Source organism: Oryctolagus cuniculus, chromosome 7, assembly GCF_964237555.1.
Source record: "Oryctolagus cuniculus chromosome 7, mOryCun1.1, whole genome shotgun sequence".
Lineage (NCBI taxonomy): Eukaryota > Metazoa > Chordata > Mammalia > Lagomorpha > Leporidae > Oryctolagus > Oryctolagus cuniculus.
In genome coordinates, this window is record NC_091438.1 from 149999958 (window position 1) to 150013063 (window position 13106).

General features: G+C 56.5%; 1 protein-coding gene and 1 non-coding gene across 11 annotated transcripts in view; both read left to right on the plus strand.

The window, feature by feature from the left end:
* Positions 1–2357: 2357 nt before the first annotated feature.
* LOC127493887 (U1 spliceosomal RNA) lies at positions 2358–2518 on the plus strand. The gene has a single exon (XR_007924424.1). It is a non-coding gene; the product is annotated as a U1 spliceosomal RNA (small nuclear RNA).
* A 7477-nt stretch (positions 2519–9995) lies between these two features.
* Positions 9996–13106, plus strand: part of HP1BP3 (heterochromatin protein 1 binding protein 3) — a 45578-nt gene continuing 42467 nt past the window's right edge. For 2 of the 10 annotated variants that reach the window (XR_011390865.1, XM_051840032.2), the window contains exon 1: positions 9996–10132. The gene's annotated coding sequence lies outside the window, so the exon portion shown is untranslated. Of the gene's footprint in view, positions 10133–10482; positions 10684–10892; positions 10918–12034; positions 13076–13106 lie in introns of those variants that run through there. The other 8 variants (XR_011390866.1, XM_051840036.2, XM_070079196.1 and 5 more) reach the window with 6 other exon arrangements.

Below are 13106 nucleotides of genomic sequence, written 5' to 3' on the forward strand. Positions count from 1 at the left end.
AAGGAAGACCTTTCTCTCTGTCTCTCACACTGTCCACTCTGCCTGTCAAAAAAAAAAAAAAAAAAAAAAAGAGAGAGAGAAAGAAAAGAAAAAAAAAGCTAACTGAGCATAAGGGGTGCTTTAGGCTTTTGATGTCTGCTACGTAACAGAAACAGCCCTTCCCGTGGCGCAGTATCCACGACACACTGGTCACGTGTTCAGACCCTTTGTAAACGAATTTGCTAAGCGGTGCAAGGCAGCTTCTAACGTGGTCTCCGCACCAGCTTGTGACACAGAAGGTGGCACCGAGCAGGGCCCAAGTGCCACGGAAGTCACCTGCCTGGTAACCGTCAGAGCTGAGACTCGAGCTTGGAGGCCATGCTTCCGGAAACGACTTCCCCAAGCGACAGTCTCCATTCCACACTTTGGCGGGGGAAGCGGACAGGCCCTGGAGCTGCACTGATCACAGCCGGGAGCGTAGCCTTGCCTGGGTTATTTAAAGGAGTTTCCACGCTGTAATCGTGACACCATCCACCCCGTGGGGCTACCCAAGGAGGCCACGTGGAGCAGCCAGTGTCTCCCCTGTGGCCCCTCGTTCTTTCTCCGCCCCGCTTTATGCACAGTGAGCCTTCCCTCCCTGCAGGGTGGGGACTGTCTCTCTGTCAAAGGCCATGTGAGAACGGTACCATCCTCAGCGGCCATGCAAAATTATCAACTGAAAAATTAGCCTGCTCCAAATGTCCAAACTTTCAAGTTCTGCCGGCGGTCGCCTTGGCAGGGCCAGACCGGAAGATCTCACAGGCTGGACGCTCCGCACCCAAGAGAGGCCATGGTTTGTCTGACCACTTTTCTTTAATGTTCTCTGTATTGTTCAAGTGTGTTTGCGTTTTTATTTTCCTGGTATACTCTGAAGACTCGGTCTTCTGTTTTGTCTTTTGGTTTGTGTTTTTGTTTTTCTAATTTGACAGCTCCCATCTTCTGGTTCACTCCCCAGATGCCCACAGCCACGGGAGCTCAGTCCACGCGGGTGGCAGGGGCTCCACCGCTGAACCACCAGCACGGCCTCCCAGCGTCCATGTTAGTAGGAAGCTGGAGTCAGCAGCAGGACCTGGGACCAAGGCCAGCGCTCCTCGTGCAGGACGCTGGTGTTTAATCTGCATCTGAACCGCTAACCTAGTGCCTTGCTGACTCTAACAGAGCTGGGGCCAGGGGCTGTTCCCAGGGCTCAGTGAGGCCTCCCAAAATCCCCTGCGCCCTTCTCAAGCTGTGCGGTGCCCTGTCTAGGAAGAACATGACGAGTTTTCGCTACAAAACTCTCATTTACTCCTGAAAGTACCAGATACTTAGAGATGCCCACTGTGTCACGTGCAGCCCTGGCCTTGTTCCCACTGTTGGCAACGCCACCACTTTGGGCAGTGACCCAGCTATGTCAAGGGAGATTGCTTGCTGGTTTATAGACAAGCAGGATATAAAGCAGTCATGGAAATTGTGTTAAATTTGACAAAGCATCTTTGTTGGGAATAGGAGGGGCATCACCAATAGAGATGTCAATTTAAGGCCGGCACCGCGGCTCAATAGGCTAATCCTCTGCCTTGCGGCGCCGGCACACCAGGTTCTAGTCCCGGTCGGGGCGCCGGATTCTGTCCTGGTTGCCCCTCTTCCAAGCCAGCTCTCTGCTGTGGCCCGGGAGTGCAGTGGAGGATGGCCCAGGTCCTTGGGCCCTGCACCCCATGGGAGACCAGGAGAAGCACCTGGCTCCTGCCTTCGGATCAGTGCGGTGTGCCGGCCGCAGCGCACCGGCCACGGCGGCCATTGGAGGGTGAACCAACGGCAAAAGGAAGACCTTTCTCTCTGTCTCTCTCTCTCTCACTGTCCACTCTTCCTGTCAAGAAAAAAAAAAAAAAGATGTCAATTTAAGGGGCCAACACTGTGGTGTAGCGGGTGAAGCCACTGCCTGCGGTGCCAGCATCCCATATGGGCGCCGGTTCTAGTCCCAGCTGCTCTTCTTCCGATCCAGCTCTCAGCTATGGCCTAGGAAAGCAGAAGAAGATGGCCCAAGCCCTTGGGACCCTGCACCCGCATAGGAGACCTGGAAGAAGCTCCTGGCTCCTGGCTTCGGATGAGCTCAGCTCCAGCCATTGCGGCCATCTGTGGAGTAAACCAGAGGATAGAAGACCTCTCTATCTCTCTGTCTCTCTCACTCTCGCTCGCTCTCTCTGTAACTTCCAAATAAATAAAAAAAGATCTTAAAAAAAAAGATGTCAATTAAAAAGCTGAACTCATAATCTTGGCCCCGATACACGTGACTCTCAGGAATTCTGCTCCTGGGTGTTGAAGCTCCTGCAGGCTTGTTGCAAGTGTTGTAAGAACGCGCAGCGACGCTTACCTGGCAGGAGCGACACCGCCACCACGAAGGTGCTCCCCAGGGCCAGGCTCGTCCGCTGCACTCTGGCTGTGCCGACCCTGCGATTTCCCCAAACGTGGGAAACTCGGCTGCAGAATGTGTGGTCGTGGGGGACTGCGTCCACGCTTTCCCCTAAAAAAGAATACACAGTGAGGGCTGCCGTATGACAGAGCAATAAGCTAACGACTGCAGTGCCACCATCCACATGGGCGCCAGCTCGTGTCCCGGCTGCTGCACTTCCCATCCAGCTCCCTGCTGATGATCTGAAAAACCAGCAAAAGATGGCCCAAGTGGCTGGGCCCCTCCCGCCCACGAGGGAGACCCAGAAGAAGCTCCTGGGTCCTGGCTTTGTTACTGCCATTTGGGGAGTAAGCCAGCGGATGGAAGATCTTTTTCTCTGTTTCTCCTTCTCTCTCTGTAATGCTGCATTTCAAATAAATAAATAAATAAATAAATGTATGTTTTTCAAAAAAGAGGGGCCAGTGCTGTGGCACAGCAAGTTAAAGCCCCAGCCTGCAGTGCCCGCATCCCCTGTGGGCACCAGTTCGAGTCCCAGCTGCTCCATTTCCAATTCAGTTCTCTGCTGTGGCCTGGGAAAGCAGTAAGAGATGGCCCAAGTCCTCGGGCCCCTGCACCCACGTGGGAGACCTGGAAGAAGCTCCTGGCTCCTGGCTTCGGATCAGCTCAGCTCCGGCCATTGCGGTCATTTGGGGTGTGAGCCAGCAGATGGAAGACCTCTCTTTCTCCAGCTGTTCAACTCTCTGTAACTCTCTTTCAAATAAATAAAATAAATCTTAAAAAAAAAAAGAAAGGAACCCACAGTGGTTTAGACTTGTGCTGCTTGCGCCCCATATTGGAGTGCCTGGGTCTGAGTCCGGTTCCATTTCCAAACCCAGCTTCCTGCTACTGTACACCCTGGGGAAGCAGCAAGAGACACAGCTCAAGTACCTGGGTCCCTGTCAGCCATGTGGGAGTCCTGGACTGAAATCCGGACTCCTGGCTTGAGTTCCAGGCCTCCTGGCTATGGCCTAGGCGATCCAGCCCCGGCTGTTGCATTTGGGAGTGAACTAGCAGATGGAAGATCTCTGTCTGTCTCCAGTTTTCAAATAAAATGAAAATGAATAAATAAGACTCCAAACCAATTTCTTCATCGCTATGCAATTTTACTTTGTTTTATAAAAGAATAAGATCTTTTTGGATCTCTAAATAAATAAATAAATAAAATTTTATAATCCTTGTTTCTGATCACTGTTTCAGACTCAAGTTTTCCTTTAACTGCTAGATTTTGTTGGGAAAAAAATCCGTCCCCTTTACACTTCTCAAACTTCCCCAAATCTGCAAAGAAAAGATGCTGGGGGGCCAACTCGGTTTGCTGGGACTTTTCCAGGTTGAACAGCTGACATTTCCGCCTCCCACTCACCCCCAAGCTCCCCACAGTGGCGAAGTCAGGACCTTAGTCCCTCCGGGGCTCACTGCGCTGACCCTCCCGGTCACCTCTGGCCATCACCCCAGGCCCGACCGCAGAGACTGCCCATGAAGCCCCAGGTGGGAGCCGGACGAGAGCAAAGCAGCTGTTGGCACACTGACTTCAGGTTACACGGTCAGAACACAAGGAGGCAAGTTCCGCGTTTTACTACATCTGGCCAAAAAGGATCTTTTCGATCTAGCTAAATGCTCTGGCACTGACAAGAGAGGAAAGACATCAGTCCCAGAATCAGACTTGAAAACGGGCTTGAAAGCGAGTCTTATGGCTTTCCCTGGAGTGGCAGGGCTAAGTGCCTTGGTTATCTTGTTTCTCGATTCTGTTCCCCACTGAAAGACACTGTCGTAACATTTCCAAATGTATTCGTCCCCTGCAGGGCAGAATTATCTCTCTGCCCAATAGATCAAATGCCACAAACTAAAGACCCATTGCAACGCTGAGTCAAGCCGACACTTGGGAACCTGCGTCCCATATCCAAGTGCCAGCTCTGCGGCTTCTGGTTCAGCTCCCTGCTAATGCACCAGGAGGCAGCAGATGATGGCCCACGCGCTTGGTTTTGTGCTACCCATGTGGGCGGACTTCCTGGCTCCTGGCTTCAGCCGGCTGAGCCCTGGCTGTTGTGGCCATTTAGGGGTAAAGCAGTGTATGGTAGATCTCTCTCTCTCTCTCTCTCTCTCACTCAGTTTCAAGCAGATGAAAACAAACATTTTACAACCCTTATCTTGAAAATGAGAGTAAACACTTGGCCCATCTTTCAGACCCCCTCAGGTTAAGAGTTGAGGCTAATCACTAGGCTAATCCTCCGCCTTGCGGCGCCAGCACACCGGGTTCTAGTCCCGGTTGGGGCGCCGGATTCTGTCCCGGTTGCCCCTCTTCCAGGCCAGCTCTCTGCTGTGGCCAGGGAGTGCAGTGGAGGATGGCCCAAGTACTTGGGCCCTGCACCCCATGGGAGACCAGGAGAAGTACCTGGCTCCTGCCATCGGATCAGACAGAGAGAAAGGTCTTCCTTTTGCCATTGCTTCACCCTCCAATGGCTGCCGCGGCCGGTGCACTGCGGCTGGCGCACCGCGCTGATCCGATGGCAGGAGCCAGGTACTTATCCTGGTCTCCCATGGGGTGCAGGGCCCAAGCACCTGGGCCATCCTCCACTGCACTCCCGGGCCACAGCAGAGAGCTGGCCTGGAAGAGGGGCAACCGGGACAGAATCCGGCGCCCCAACCGGGACTAGAACCCGGTGTGCTGGCGCCGCAAGGCGGAGGATTAGCCTAGTGAGCCGTGGCGCCAGCCAAGAAACAGTTTCAAAGGGGCTGCTGCTGCCAGTGGAGAGAGGGAGACGCACCACTGGCAGGGAGGACCTGGGGACACGGCTTCCAGTGTCGTGGCCTCTGCCACCCTGCAAACAAGAGGAGAAACCCCGGCGGGCGGGGGAGTCACAGTAAACCTCGTTCTCGGCCTCCACTTGTGGCTCAGGGGTATGAAGTGTCAGGGAGGCACGTGCCTCACGCGGCAACTCTCTTGCCAACCCTTCTCAGGTCCCATAGACTAAGAGTGACCTGCAGCCCCAACCCTGCCGAGACCACACATTCCGAAGGCGACACAACCCAGCCCTGGTTTTGCTTACTTCCGCATGACATCCCAATCCCGCAGCTGTGATCCCTGGTCCACAGGAACAAAAACTGTCTCTCCCATCAGCTCGTCAGTTACTCTTCGCTGTAAGCCGCCACTGGGGACGCCCACATGCAGTATCGGGGAACCGATTCGAGTCCCACAGCTTTCTGCTGGTGCTTCCTGGGAGGCAGCCGCAGTGGCCTCCAGTGCCTGGGCCCCCGTCACCACGGAGGAGACCCAGATGGAGTTCTGAGCTCCTGGCTCCGGGCCGGCCCAGCCCTCGCTGTTGCTGAACAAAGGGGTAGAAGATCTCTCCCCCCGCCACCCCAACTCTCTCTAGTGGGTGAAAACAAACATCCGTAAAAAAATTGTTCTTCAAACCTCTCTTGTTGACACAAGGTGGACTATGAGTAAAAGAGGTACATGTTGAGGGGACTTCAAAGAGTTTGTGCAAAACGAAACCCAAAGCTGCATTTATACAGGCGCCAACAACGTGAAATCCGTGCCCGGTGTTTTCATCATATGCATTCCCACGAACTGTTTGAAGAGTCCCTCATGCGTTTCAGTGCTCAGCCGCTGCCTCCAAGCCAAGAGCTCCGGTCTGGAACATTCCTAAGAATCTGCAACTTTTTCCATCCTGAAGCCCAACACACTGAAGTCACCTAGGTTGCTTCTCTAGGCAAAACAAGACCTTTTACCAACAGAATCCCACACCTGTAGAATAGAAGGATAGCAAGAAGAGAAAAACACCAAAACCAAGACCAACACCAAAAAGCCACACTACCTGGTTCACCGATTCCCATGATCACTGGCCAGGAAATCTGCAAAGCTTGCCAAGTACTGAAGTTTAAGCAGGGACTTGGCTTCTAAGAAAGTGGGTGTTGGCCGGCGCCGTGGCTCACTTGGCTAATCCTCCGCCTGCGGTGCTGGCACCCCGGGTTCTAGTCCCAGTTGGGGTGCTGGGTACTAGTCCCGGTTGCTCCTCTTCCAGTCCAGCTCTCTGCTGTGGCCCGGGAGTGCAGTGGAGGAATGCCCGGGAGTGCAGTGGAGGATGGCCCAAGTGCTTGGGCCCTGCACCCACATGGGAGACCAGGAGGAAGCACCTGGCTCCTGGCTTCAGATCAGCGCAGTGCTGGCTGTGGCGGCCATTAGGGGAGTGAACCAACGGAAGGAAGACCTTTCTGTCTGTCTCTCTCTCCCTGTCTATAACTCTCTCTCTCTCTCTCTCTCTCTCTCTCAGTCTAACTCTGCCTGGCAAAAAATTAAAAAAAAAAAAAAAAAGCGGGTGTTTTGGTTGAAAATTAGGCAGTTACATTGTGAGGACTTACTAACATTTGTTTTTCTAGTTTAAAAACCTGTGTGCTTCCTCATGTTTCTGGGGCTCCCTAGATAGGTTCTGGATGGGCGGCCTGGGGAGGAATTGTGACGTCATCACAGGCAGCCCCACTTTCACTTCTCTCTCCCTGAAGCTCCTCTCCCGGTCAGACACCAAGGACTCTTGCTGCTCCGATCCCTGTCAAATGCCAAGAGGTTAAAGCCACAACTTTTTGATGCTCACTCTAAAAGTGCTACGGGAGGGCCAGTGCTATGGTACAGTGGGTAAAGCCACTGCCTGCAGTGCTGGCATCCCATATGGGTGCCAGTTCGAGTCCCAGCTGCTTCTCTTCTGATCCAGCTCTCTGCCATAGCTTGGGAAGGTAGTGGAAGATGGCCCAAGTCCTTGGGCCCCTGTACCCATGTGAGAGACCTGGAGGAAGCTCCTGGCTCCTGGCTCCTGGCTTCGGATCAGTGCAGCTCTGGCCATTGCAGCCAATTGGCAAGTGAACCAGCAGATGGAAGACCCCTCCCCCGCCCCGCCTCTCTTTTTCTCTGTGTAAATCTTTCAAATAAATAAGTAAATCTTAAAAAAAAAAAAAAAGTGCTATGGAATAGAATAAAGCAACACAATCAATGGGAGTGGTGGAACTTCAATAGGAGTGAGGGGTGTCTGTGAGCCCGAGGGTCTTCTCCTGCCGACGCCCACCTTTGAGGGCAGCCTCGGCCCCAGAGCGACAGCAGTGCCCCATCAGTGCGGAGGACGAAGCGCTGCTTACCTTTCCGTGAAGGCACAGCGATCGTCACGTATCTGTCACAACACACAGCCGAGTGGCACTTTCACTAGGATAGCTCAAAGCCGCCGGGTGAGATAAACGGAGAAGCCAAACTGCCGTGGGATACGGCTAGGTACAAACATCAAAACTGCACGTATTACTGCACAGAGCTAAACTGTTTCAATCAACAGACACGTACGATAAGTTTCAAATCACTTTAAAAGTAGGAAGGTTACAGCTTTTTTATTTATTTATTTATTTTACTTGAAAGACAAGTTATACAGAGAGAGAGAGAGAGAGAGAGAGAGATCTTCTATCCGCTGGTTCACTCCCCAAATGGCTGCAACATCGAGGCTGGGCCAGGCTGAAGCCAGGAGTCAGGAGCTTCTTCCAGGTCTCCCATGCAGGTGCAGGGGCCCAAGGACTTGGGCCATCTTCCGCTGCTCTCCCAGGCCACAGCAGAGAGCTGGATCGGAAGTGGAGCTCCGGGACTGCAGCGGCTGCTCACTGGTTGTAGGTGTCGCAGGTGGCAGATGAGCACACCGGGCCACGACGCTGGCCATAGCTTCTGTCTTCCAGTGGTGTGGTAGCTTTGGTGCGGGGTTTTATGGGGTGTGCATGCATGAGTATTTTGCTTCAGGGTTTTTCCTTCTTGGGTATACATGTTGTGAACAGCAGAATACAATTTTTTAAAGCTTTTAAAAATTGTTATTAATGTAACAACAGATTCATGTATAAAGGCAGAAACACGGGTGGAGAGAGATCTTCCATCTGCTCGGTTTACCCCTCAACGCCCACAACATCTAGAGCTCAAGGCCAAAGCCAGGAGCCCAGAATTCAATCTGGGTCTCCCATGTGGGTGGCAGGGGCCCAAGCGCTTGGGCCATCTTCTGCTGCCTTCCCGGGTGCATTAGCAGGGAGCTGGATCAGAAGTGGACACCCGGGATTGTAACTGGTGCCCAAGTGGGGTGTGCTCACATTCCAGGCAGCCGCTTAACCTGCTAGACCACAATGCAAAAACCTCCCAGTTTGCTCTGATGCGGGCCAGCATCTTGTATGACAGTGGACTAAAGACATTTTAGGAAAAAACAGGATGTCTGTGGCTCAGCGGGTTAACGTCCTGGCCTGAAGCGCCAGCATCCCATACGGGTGCCGGTTCTATTCCCAGCTGCTCCTCTTCCAATCCAGCTCTCTGCTGTGGTCTGGGAAAGCAGAAGATGGCCCACGTGCTTGGGTCCCTGCACCCATGTGGGAGACCTGGAAGAAGCCCTTGCGGGAAGCCCTTGCGGCCATGTGGGGAGTGAACCATCGGATGGAAGACCTCTCTCTCTCTCTCTCTGCCTCTCCTCTCTCTGTGTAATTCTGACTTTCAAATAAATAAATCTTATTAAAAAAAATGGCAGCATTAAAAAAAAAAAAGAAAGAAAGGATGTTTTAAGCTTGTGGATACATAAACCCGGGATAGTCTTAAGAACAAAGGGAGCAGCGTGAGTGGCGTGGGGCGGAGGTCAAGCCACTGCTCTGGGCAGCTGCGTCCATCCTGGAGCGCTGAGTCCCGGCTCCTCAGCTGCGATCCAGCTTCCTGCTGAAGACCTTGGGCGGCGGCAGGTGACGGCGCCAGGACTCAGGTCCTTGCCACCCTCAGGGAGACCCGTGTAGTTCTGGGCTCCTGGCCTCGCTGTTGCCGGGATGAGCGGGCAAACGGGAGATCTCGGTCTCTCTGCCTTTCAAATAAATAACTGGAAAAAAAAAAACAAACACTAGATGTCTGCGATCTATTACCTTGAGGAACGGAACAGGGTGCTCACCCCCGCTCAACCTGACGGCGGAGCGCCAGCGGGCCTGGGGGAGCCACCACGTTCGTAGGGACACCGCGGGAGGAGCCTTCGGCGGCGGGGGGGGGGGGGGGGTGTCTGACGTGAACCGGGGAGACCGCCGAGCTGGAGCCGGGCGAGGGGTCCGGCGCCTGCACTTCAGCGAGCCACGCTGTTCCCCGGGGCGCTCGACCCGCCGCCGCCGCCCCTCCAAACACAACAAAAACCCAAGACCCGGCGCCTCTCCACCGAGTCTTGCCGAACTGTCCAACTCCGCCGGGACGACGCAGCCCCGGTTTCCGTAGGGCAGCGCAGCGAGGCCACCCTCGGCCCCGCCGGGAACCCTGTGGGGCGCCGCTGCGGGCCGTGCGGCCCTCCCACGCGCGGCGTGCGCTTCCCGACGGCGGGAGACGCCTCCGTGGGCTCGCGCAGGGCCCGGGGAGCAGGCAAAGTTGCCGGAACGCGCGGCCGCACCCCGCCGCGGCCCGCGCTCGCCCGTCCCCACGAGCGCCCCCTCGCGCCCCCGCGCGCCCGGCCGGGGAGCCAGGTCCCGCGCGCTCCGTCCGCGTGGGCGCGCGCGGGGGGCGGGGCCGGGCGGGCGCGCGCCCGCGCGCGGGGCCGCGGGCAGGGGGGCGGGGCGGCAGAGCTCGGCGGCCGGGCCTGGAGGACAGCGGAGCGGAGGCGGCAAGCGGTGGCAGGAGCGGCGCCGGGAGGCCGTGCGGGACGCGGGCGCCAGCAAGGGGGGAGCGCAGAGGTAACGCAGGACGGATCAGGCGGGCGGGGAGCGGGCGCGGGCTCGCTGGGCCCCGAAGGCGAGTGGCGGAGGCCGCTCGCCCGGGGCGCCGCCGCCGCCGCCGCCACTCCCCGGGAGGAGGGGGCGGGGCGCCCGCGTCCCGGGAGGTGGCGCCTTTTGTCTGCCTGCCCGGGCCGCTCCGCCCCGCTCCCCCCCTGCGACCTAGCCCCCTGCCCCTCTCGTGGACGCCTCCTCCGGGGCCCTCCGGCGCGCGCTCCCGCCCTTGTTTTGTTTGGAGTTGGGGGAGGCGGGGGAGGTCTTCCCTGGCCGTGCGCCCCCTTGCGTCCCAGCGCGCCTGCGTCGGCGTCCTGCGCCGCGCCCGGATTGGCTGCGCGCGCGCGCATGCGCCGGGGGCCGCCGCGGCCCGTCGTCGCCCCGCGCCCTCCCCTCACCCCACGCCCTCAGCGGTTTTCGGAGCCGGTTCGAAAGATGCCGGCGGCGGTGAGTGGCTGCCGCGGGCCCGCCCCCCCGGGTTCTCCGCCCCCGCCGCCGCCATTACGGAGCTCCCAGTGGTGAGTGTGCGGAGCGCCGGGGCCCGCCGCCGCGTCTCGCGCCGCCGGGGCGGGCCCCGAGCTGTCACCTCGCCCGGGCCCGGCCGCGGCCGCCGCCCGCCTCGCGGCTGCTCCCGCTGCCGGCCCCGTAGCGCTGCCGCTCGCTGCCTCGCCGCTTTGTTTCGCCGCGCTCTGCCTGCTGCGGTCGGGCAGGCAGCGTTGGGCTTGGCCGCCCCGTAGTTCCGCAGAGCCGGGGTCGGTGCTCCGTGGGGATGTCTGCGAGGCGGTGGGGCCGGCGCGGTGCGGGGGGAGCCGGGGCCTGCGCGCGGGCCGGGGGGCGGGCGCGGGGTGTGCGGCCCCGGCTCTCGGCTGCTGACCGGGGCGCCCCGGCGGCGAGAAGGCCGAGCTCCCCCGCGCCTCGCCGAGCGCTGGCGTCCACCGCTGCCCGGCTCGTTCGCGCCAGTGCGGTGTGCTGTGTGTCGCGTTTCCCAAGGCGCTCGTGGGGCGGCGTCGTGTCTAAGCTTGCTGGGCGCCTGGAGGCGGCGTGGGCGTCGGGAGTCGGCTGGCTGGCCGTGGGTGCTTCGAGGAAGGTCTTGACTCGAGCGGGGCCCGCTGATTCTTGCGGGGAGGGACCGCCTAGAGCCGTCGGCCTCACCCCCGGGACAGGAGCGGGAGGAAGGGCCCCGCGGAGCGCAGCGCAGCGGAGGGTTCGTGCGTGAGGGGTCCGTGGGGTGCGCTCCGGGTGTGCCATGGTGAACTAGCAAACGGCTTTCCCCAGGTGCTGGTTAGGGTGCCCGTACCTGCAGTACGTCGTTAAGCTGTTTCTTTATATAGTGCGTTTCTTACCGTGCAGGAGTGAAACTGAAGTGTGGGACGCTCAGCTTCAACGGTCCTTTCTTTATTGCCTGCATTTAAACTGTTTAAGCATTTCCCTTGCCAAAAGCAGATCTTTGCATTGTTAATTTAACATGAAGTTAAAAAAACACGCAACCCACCGACCATGACTACGGGGGGACCGCACAGACAACAAGGAAGCGCGGAGTATTTGTTCTTGGCACATCGCGGGACCTGGGTGAAAAACAGAATTCGCTTTTGCCTACTCCTCCGTGTGGGGAAATGTGTGCCGAGTGCCTGTTCCACGCCTGATCTTTCCTCGCTCACCGAGTGGCGGCAGGGAAGGGGTCCCTGCTGCAGGTCTGGGTGAAGTGCAGAGCGGCTGATGAGTGCCGTTAGCTCTGTCCGGAGTGTTCAGTAGCCCACTGACCTGTGAGGGAAGAGTGCTAGAGGGAAGCTCAGGGCTGAGGCAAACACTTCTCCTGCCAGGTGACCAGGTTTTAGTGTTTAACCCTTGATGAGGATGCCTAAAATTTTTTTTTTTTTTTTTAAGATTTATTTTACTGATTTGAAAGGCAGAGTTAGAGCTTCCATCTGTCGGTTTACTCCCCAAATGGCCACAACACCTGGAGCTGGGCCAGACTGAAGTCAGGAGCCTCATCAGAGGCTTCAGCTTGGGTGCAGGGGCCCATGCAGGGGGGCACATTCCACTGCTTTTCCAGGTACATTAGCAGGGAGCTGGATCGGAAGTGGAGCAGCGCCTGTATGGAATGCAGGCATCGCAGGTGGCCGCTTTACCCATTATGCCACAGTGCCAGCCTTGAGGATGCTTAAAATTTGTGGAAAAATAGAACTAAAAGTGGTTTGTTTTGGTGCAAAAATTATTTAATTCCATGTGTATCTTTTTCATAATACATATTTTCCATGAATTACAAGAACTTTTTGCACCAAAGTAAAGTTATACTTTTAATCCCATTTTCTATGAACTTTTTGAAGGATCCTCATGCTGCATCAGTAGGACATACTATGAGATGTTAGTGTTTATTAAGCTTTGTTTTCCATAAATACTTGTCTTGCACCCACTGTGCGTTCCACACTGTTCTGAATGCAACTGTGGGTTAAAGTCCCATTCCTAAGAGTGTTTACCTTTCACTGGGAGAGACACAGTAAACAGACACGTGCATATTGAAGTTCGGGTGGTAGTAAGTGCTGAGCACAGGTGGGGAACTTTTTTCTGGCCAAGGGCCTTTTTGGACATTTATAAAAACATTTGCAGCCATTCAGACTTACCAGCTTGACAACCAGCCTGCTGTGGACGGTTGCCTTGGTGGAGGCAGACCAGCTGGTTTTGCGACCTCTCAGGGCCTGCAGGGTGGCATTCCCCACCTAAGAAACTTACAGATGGATAGCCTTCCCCAGGGGGTGACATTGGGCAGAAACCCAGGGAAAAAAGGGTTCTGGCTTAAGAGAACAGTGAGTGCAGGCCCCTGGAGACAAGGATGAGGAGAGCACTTTGGAAGAGCCAAAAAGTGTGTGTGTGGAGCCAAGAGAAGCAATGGATGGAGAAGTGGACAGTGAGGTTAGTGCAGTAAGGACTGATTTAGAGGGAG